This window comes from Cebus imitator, unplaced genomic scaffold (assembly GCF_001604975.1).
Source record: "Cebus imitator isolate Cc_AM_T3 unplaced genomic scaffold, Cebus_imitator-1.0 Scaffold335, whole genome shotgun sequence".
Taxonomy (NCBI): Eukaryota; Metazoa; Chordata; class Mammalia; order Primates; family Cebidae; genus Cebus; species Cebus imitator.
This window is the reverse complement of record NW_016107650.1, coordinates 1-7,580: the sequence shown is the minus strand read 5'-3', so window position 1 is coordinate 7,580 and position 7,580 is coordinate 1. Positions and strand designations below refer to the sequence as shown.

Sequence of the window (7,580 nt, the reverse complement as noted above, 5' to 3'; positions counted from 1 at the left end):
TTTAAATAAAGATGGGGTTTCACCATGATGGCCAGGATGGTCTTGATCTCCTGACCTCAGGTGATCCACCCACCTCGGCCTCCCAAAGTGCTAGGATTACAGGCGTGAGCCATAGCGCCCGGCCCTGAAATAATTCTTTAGATTTTAGATAAACTTATTTTGATAACACAAAGTGATTTTTCACAAATTCTAAGCTTTATTTGGCTGGGACTATAGTATACTTTTTCCTTAAATGAATCATGCAAATTACAGAATTATACTATGAAGCAGTAATTTACTTAGCACCTATTATTAATTATGAGCTAAAAAATGAGAAAATGATTGTGGGTATATGCAGGAGGAAATTATTTGCATAAATCACATCTTGTGGGGGAAAATGAGAATTTAGTTCATAGTAGTACCTCATTTAAGTGGGTTGGCTTTGCAAACAGTGTTAGTTGCTTTTATTCTGTTTGTCAAAAAGATAAAGATAAATGTATATATTCTGCTCTTCCAAAGGAAAAGAAAAAAAAGAACAAATCTTGTGGACAATAATTGTTGAATGACAGCCACACATAGATAACTAAAGAGAAAGCTGTAACTAAATATGCTGACAATGAAGACATAGGTGGACTGAAAGACCGATCACTAAAGAAATCAGATCTACAAGAAATTTTATTAGGTGGGGATAAATCATTTTTAAAATGTGAGCATGAAGGGGAAAACAGCAAACAAGCCTAGTCAATTTAATCTCATCTTCAGCCAAGAAAAACAAGAAACATGACATGCAGTAGTATACGAAGAAATAGATATGTAACAGAGCCTTTTGTTCCTTTATAGCCCTAACAATACAGGTTAATACTTATGCTACAATTCATTTTTAAAAAATATTTATGTGATACAGAGTTTAATTTTATTACTATAAAACATTCAATTAGCTAACCAATGTCATGTATCACTACCTGAAAGACCGTTATTACTACAGAGAGGGAAAATTAGAATTTTCCATCAACTTTCCACCTACAGAAAGAATTGGTCACCAGAATTCTAAAGAGTAATGCATGGCTTATAAAGGCATATTTATTAGAAGCCTGAGTTGGAGCTAATAAAATGTTTAAAAAATTTTAGTCTAAAATCACAATCTAAGATTCCAGTTGAATTATACTAGAAAATATATTCTAACCGTCTTTGCTATTAATGACCTATTTCTAATTTATTTCCTTTTATTTATGGCATAATTTCTCAGAATAACACATCAAAACTTATACATCCTTAAACATTAAAAAAAAATAGAAATGTGAGCAATATTTTTAACTGCAGTATTTAATCAGTACATTATGTGTACTACTTATAACATTCCATTATATAAAATTTTATTCTTCTGTTTATTCAGATTAAACAACTATTAAGGCTGAATGTGGCAACTCATGCCTGTAACCCCAGCACTTTTAGAGGCTGAGGCGGGCATATCATGTGAGTCCAACAGTTAAAGATCAGCCTGGGCCACAAGGCAAAACCGCATCTCTACAAAAAATAGAAAACTCAGCCAAGCATGGTGACAAAGGCCTACAGTGCCAGCTACTTGGATGGCTGAGGTGGGAGGATCACCTGAGCCCAAGAAGTGAACACTGCAGTGAGCCAAGATCCCACCATTGCACTCCAGCCTGGATGACAGAGTCAAACTCCATCTCGAAAAAGCAACAATTACAATGCTTCCTACATGGAAGACTGTATGCCAGGTACTCCAGGATACACACAAATATGTCTATAACCTCCAGTATCTTGTAGTATGCTGCTACCACCTTCAAATTTTTAAACAACTAAATATAAAAATTTCTGAAATTTTACATTTCTGAATGTAATATAAAGACTTTGAGTGGATGTTTTAAATCAACTACAATGACAAAATTATGGTGTTAAAGTTTTACCATATTGGTATTAAGAGTCTGTTTATGTAACTGATAATTTGCAGTAAAATATATGTTATTCATTAGACGAAGTATTTTACATATACAATTTATGGACAACTTACAATACACACAAAAATCCATTTGTAATACAAATTTTGATAACATAAATTTAAATTTCTACAATTTATATTTTTAAAGCAGATACAATCTGGTCATGTTGCCCAGGCTGTTCTCAAACTCCTGGGCCCAAGCAATCCTCCTGCCTCAAACCCCCAAGTAGCTGGTACTACAGGTGTACACCACCCTAACCAATTAGTTTTCTATAAATTTTATTTTAGTCTCACTATAGAACTAATAATATAAGTAGACAAACAAATCTCTCCTCAAAACTACATGATACAAAAATACTAAGTGTCCAAAAAAAGCTATTTGCTATGTGCTGTATAGTTTTGTAAATAAAAGGTACCAGGAAGATTCCCTGATAACTACAAGTAATTTGATTCATGGAAGAATTATACAGGCATAAATATTATGAAAGTAACACTAGTATGATTTAAAAGCCAATATTAATATTTATCCAAATAAACCTTAACCAAATTTTATGTTTCCTTTCTTAGGGAAAGCATTTTCTAATTTGATTTTCCTGTCACTATGTATTTTCCAGTTCATTGTCTTTCAGCCGCCACCCCGTCACAGTACTTAATTATCTTTTGTTAGTTATTAAGGTTAAACAATTTTTTTTTAATCAACTAGCCATGTCCATGCTTTTCTCTGACCAACTTTTTATTCCAACATAGAAAAAAATAAACCACTGCTAAATTTTAAAAGTTAATAATATGCAAAACTTGACTGAGAAAATTAATTTTACAAGAGGCCACTTTAACTTGGTGGTAACAGTCAAACTGTCATCTTCTCGCTTAGGGCATGAATTAACACACAGTTCATGGAAAATGCTTTAGAGCAAAAATACACAATGAATATGAGCAAGCTGTTCCTTACAAATTTTTTAACTGCCAGTTCATATTCAGCTTCTCCCTCCAAAAAACAAATTCACAATCTGGGAAAAGGTCAGCTATCTGTGCATTAAATAATGTTTCTTGATATAATTATCTGTTTTAGAAATAGACTTCAGTTTTTTAAGTCTCTATGTACAATAGTCAATGAAAACTGACCTTCAGCTGCATGTAACAAATAGTGACAGCCAATATATACCAGAGCCTGATGATAATTTTCCCTGACAAATTATCTATTCTGAAGTTGTACTCAAAATTCAACTAATAAATGACATAACTTTTGTTACCTAAACTGGAAGAAACCTGATGACCTAAAACAAGGTAGAAACATCCACTGTTTCTTTTCCATTATCTATCTCTGGTTCAAAGACGAATCTGTCACTTCAAATTGGTAGTCTTGATTCCTCAGCATAGAAGCCACTTAAAATCCCATTGCTTTCTTTTGTCCCAAAACAGTGCAGGGAATCACCTGCAATATTTGAAATGTGTGAATGTTAAGTACACAGAAATCTAATAACAAAGGTATATGTTCTCTTTGAGAATACTCTTCCCAGAAAGATTAATACATTAACAATAATAAAAATTCAATTTTACTCTATACGTCCTACATTTTTCAGGTCCACATTAACTAGGAAGCCCTTAAATCCTTCACAGGTAGGGCCGGGCACAGTGGCTCACACCTAAAATTCCAGCTCTTTGGGAGGCCAAAGTGAACAGATCACATGAGGTCAGGAGCTCAATACCAGCCTGGCCAACATGGTGAAACCCTGTCTTCACTAACAATGCAAACCTTAGCCAGGAGTGGTGGCAAACACCTGTAATTCGAGCTACTAGGGACGCTAAGGCAGAAGAATCGCTTGAACCCTGGAGGTGGAGGTTGTGGTGAGCTGAGATCATGCCACTGTACTCCAGCCTGGGTGACGGAGCAAGACTCCCTCTTAAAAAAAAAAAAATCTTCATTAAAAAAAAAAAAATCTTCATAGGCACTGAGATATCAAAGGAGAGAGACTGCTGGAAAAGCAGAGTCCTGGTAGTCATACGCTATTTCCCTAAGTACTATCTAAACATCTTTCTTCCTATTGGCTTCCAGATTCCACTTCTGCAGGGCTCCATGGCAGTCTCCAATCTTCAATCTATGAAAGCACAGATTCCTGAAAGGATGGCCTCAAATGACCAGGAGTGACTCTCTACATCCCTGCTCCTGAATGACAACCTAACTGGAGTCTCCATGAAGTGCCCCATCATAGACACACCTTCAATTACCCAACTGAACTTCATGACCGATTGGCCAGTCAACCATGTCCCTGACCCAACCTACATGAACACTGGAAGGTCATCAAAAGCAGAGGTGAGGAGGTACCTCCCCTGGGCTACAGATCTATATAGTTCAGCAATCTCTGCCCCTAGTACTCAAGAAGCTATAAGCCACCCTTCTGTAAGTCAGAATGGAAGCACGTGATACCACATTTCTATCTGCTGTAGAGACCCTTCCCAGTGTCTCAAAATGTTTTAGCATCTGTCAGTAAAATTGTTCAAGTTTTTCAGTTATTGATAAAAAAAAAAAAAAGCACCTGTTTAAAGCTCCCTTGAACTCTATTTTAATGTCTTTGTAAATTCCCAACATCTTGTGTTCATCTTTGTAATTTATCTTTATTAAACTTGTCAAACTCCAATATTCTGATTTCTTACTGAAGAATCTGTATTCCTATCCAATCCAGTGTTGTTTCACTTCAAACTTGACCTTCCCCCTGCTCATTCCATTCTTCCCACTTCCATTGGGTTTATCAGTTAATTTCATTCTCATTCTATCCACTGGGTGCACCAGACTCACTGCCCATTTGTATCATCCTCCTCCTCATCATCATTATTATCTGAGACAGAGTCTCGCTCTGTCACCAGGCTAGAGTGCAATGGTGCGATCTCGGCTCACTGCAACCTCCGCCTCCCTTCTTCAAGCAAGTCTCCTGCCTCAGCCTCCCATGTAGCTGGAACTGCAGGTACCCGCCACCATGCCAAGCTAATTTGTTTTGTATTTTTAGTAGACTGATTTTCAACATTTTGCCCAGGATGGCCTGGATCTCTTGACCCCATAATCTGTCTGTCTCAGCCTCCGAAAGATCCGGGATTACAGGTGTGAGCCACCACGGCGCAGCTGTAATCCCAGCTATTTGAGAGACTGAGGCAAAAAAATCTCTAGAACCCAGGCAGCAGAGGTTGCAACGAGCCAAGACTGCACCCCTGCACTCAAGCCTGGGCGAGAGAGCAAGACTGTCCACAACAACTAGAAAAAACACCCATGAAATAAAACCGAAGTACTGGGCTTTAAAATGAGTTTAAATCTCATTTCTGCCACTTGCTATGTCCAAAAAGAAAAGTATCTTAATGTATTTAAGTCTCAGGTCCTCTATCTAGAAAAACACTTGACCAGAATATTTAACACACGTTGAAGTACTAGAGGTTATGATCCTTAAATTTCTGAATTTAAGAATGATTCCTTAAATTTCTGAAATTCTGCCTGCTTTTGATTGTCTATAGGAAAATTGGGGATACATAGCCAGCAGAATTTGAAAAAAGTAATAGAACAAAATAAACACCAAAAGCAGAGAAAAACACTTTAAAACATAAAGACAAGGTTATGGAAATGTCATGGAAAAAGAAAAAAAGACTTAAAAAAAGGTATTGTAGCAGTTGAAATACTAGCCTAAAGGGAAAACCAAACTGGGAAGTCAAATAATTTCTCTCTAAGACTTGCCTTATCTTGGTTTTGTAAAATTTGCAATCCTATGGCCAAACCTTTACACTGCCCTAAAGCCTTTGATGGTAAAGATAAGATATTGGTTACCACTGCAATTTATCAAATTTAGTAGGACAAACTGTTAGACCAACCTCATTTCTAATAAACCATAAATGAGAGTTAACATATAACTAGATTTCACTGTATTAATTAATCGGATGCTAACATATATCTTGATCCAATTGCTGCACAGATCTTTTTCCATCTATGCTGAGGAGCAAAACAAAGATTTGGAAACCAGGCAGGCTGACGGTTTAACTGTGAGTCAGCTACTTTTTTAACTATGGGGTCATGAGCCAATTAATCAGCCTTTCTAAACCACAGTTGGCTATTTAATAAACAGTAGGTTGTAAGAACACAGAAGTTGTGATGGCTTTATGACATAAATGTGTAGCACATAATAGGGTGGTTAGCCCAGAATACAACACTCAACAGATACTAGTTTCTTCCATCTCTTATTTCCTTAATGTAATTTTTTAAATCTGTAAAATCCTACCTCACAGCAGATTCATCAGAACTCCCAGAATCTATTAAAGGAAAAGGGAAAATGCATTATAAATCAATAATAAATATATAGAATATTAAAAACATAAGAAGGCACAGTCGTGTATGCCTGTAATCTCAACTACTTGGGAGACAGAGGCAGGAGGATCACTTGAGAAACCCAGAAGTTTGAGACTAGTTTGGAAAACATAGCAAGATTCTACGTTCATAAAAAAAATTAGGCACACTTGTGTGCATGGTTTAGACCATTTTTCTTTAAATTATAGGACTGATGTTTTTTTACAAAGCATTCCTTTGGGAGCATACCTTAGCTCTTATAAGAATTAATATAAATTATACATACTGGTATGTGATGAGTGCAGTAAGAACTCTTCCTTACTTTGTATTTATTAAATACAAAGAATAAATTTCTCAAAATTTGGTATCTACAAGTGAACTGCAGAATACAAGTCATTGTAGACAAACCACATGGGATTCACTAAAACTGGTATTGTTATCAGAACAGTGTTATGAGTGACCAGTGTCAAAGAGCATGATTTCTGAACCAAAATATGAAGGGCAGTTAAAACAGAGTATATAGTACTTCCCTTATCCACAACATGTCAAAAAGACATACTTGCCACGTTTTTCTCTACTCTCACACCACAGAAACAATCATCAACAAAGAGGGCTTCCGTGATCAAATGTGGGGAGGGTTTTTTCCCCTGCCAACAACAAGCAATCATTTCTACACATGATACAAGCTGGGTGTGCTCTAATTTGGTTCTCATACTCTATCTGCAGATAGCAACAGATTCCACAGGTAAAGGGCTCTGTCCCATGAGACTGCCTCCCTACATCAATCCTAAGTCTGAAACTCCAGAACTTCTGACCAACTGGCTTCAATTTGGGGTTCAATTAAGGTTCCCAGGACTCCCTCTTTGGGTTAGATTGAATTGCTGGCATGGCTTAAAGTACTGAGAGAAACATGTTTACCAGTTTGGTATGAATGACATTACAAAAAGTACAGATGAAGAGACGCACAGTGCAAAATCTGGGGGAAGTGGAACAAAGAGATTACATGCCCTCCCAGGACACAGCATCCTTCAGGAAACACAATGTATTCAGCGAACTGGAAGCTCTCTAAGCCCAGTCCCTATGGGTCTTTATTAAAGCTTTATTACATATGCACCACTGATTAAGTAAACCACTGGCCATTGGTGACTGAAAACCTTCAGGCTTTCTCTTCGCCCCAGAGTCTGCAGAGTGAGACAGGGGATCTCAATCCTCTAATCAATGTCTTCACGATAGTGATCAGTTGCCATCCTGAATCTACATAGGGGTTTCCAGCCATCAGTCATGAGCATACAAAAAGACATCATCAGTTTGGAATTTCTAACG

At 36.8% G+C, this 7,580-nt stretch overlaps 1 long non-coding RNA gene across 1 annotated transcript in view; it reads right to left on the bottom strand.

Annotated features, from left to right (window-relative positions):
• The window catches only part of LOC108287025, a 19,863-nt gene extending 12,291 nt beyond the window's left edge, over positions 1-7,572 (bottom strand). The window contains exon 1 of the long non-coding RNA XR_001818168.2: positions 6,193-7,572. This is a non-coding gene — a long non-coding RNA (uncharacterized LOC108287025). The remainder of the gene's footprint in view (positions 1-6,192) is intronic.
• Between the last annotated feature and the right edge of the window lie 8 nt (positions 7,573-7,580).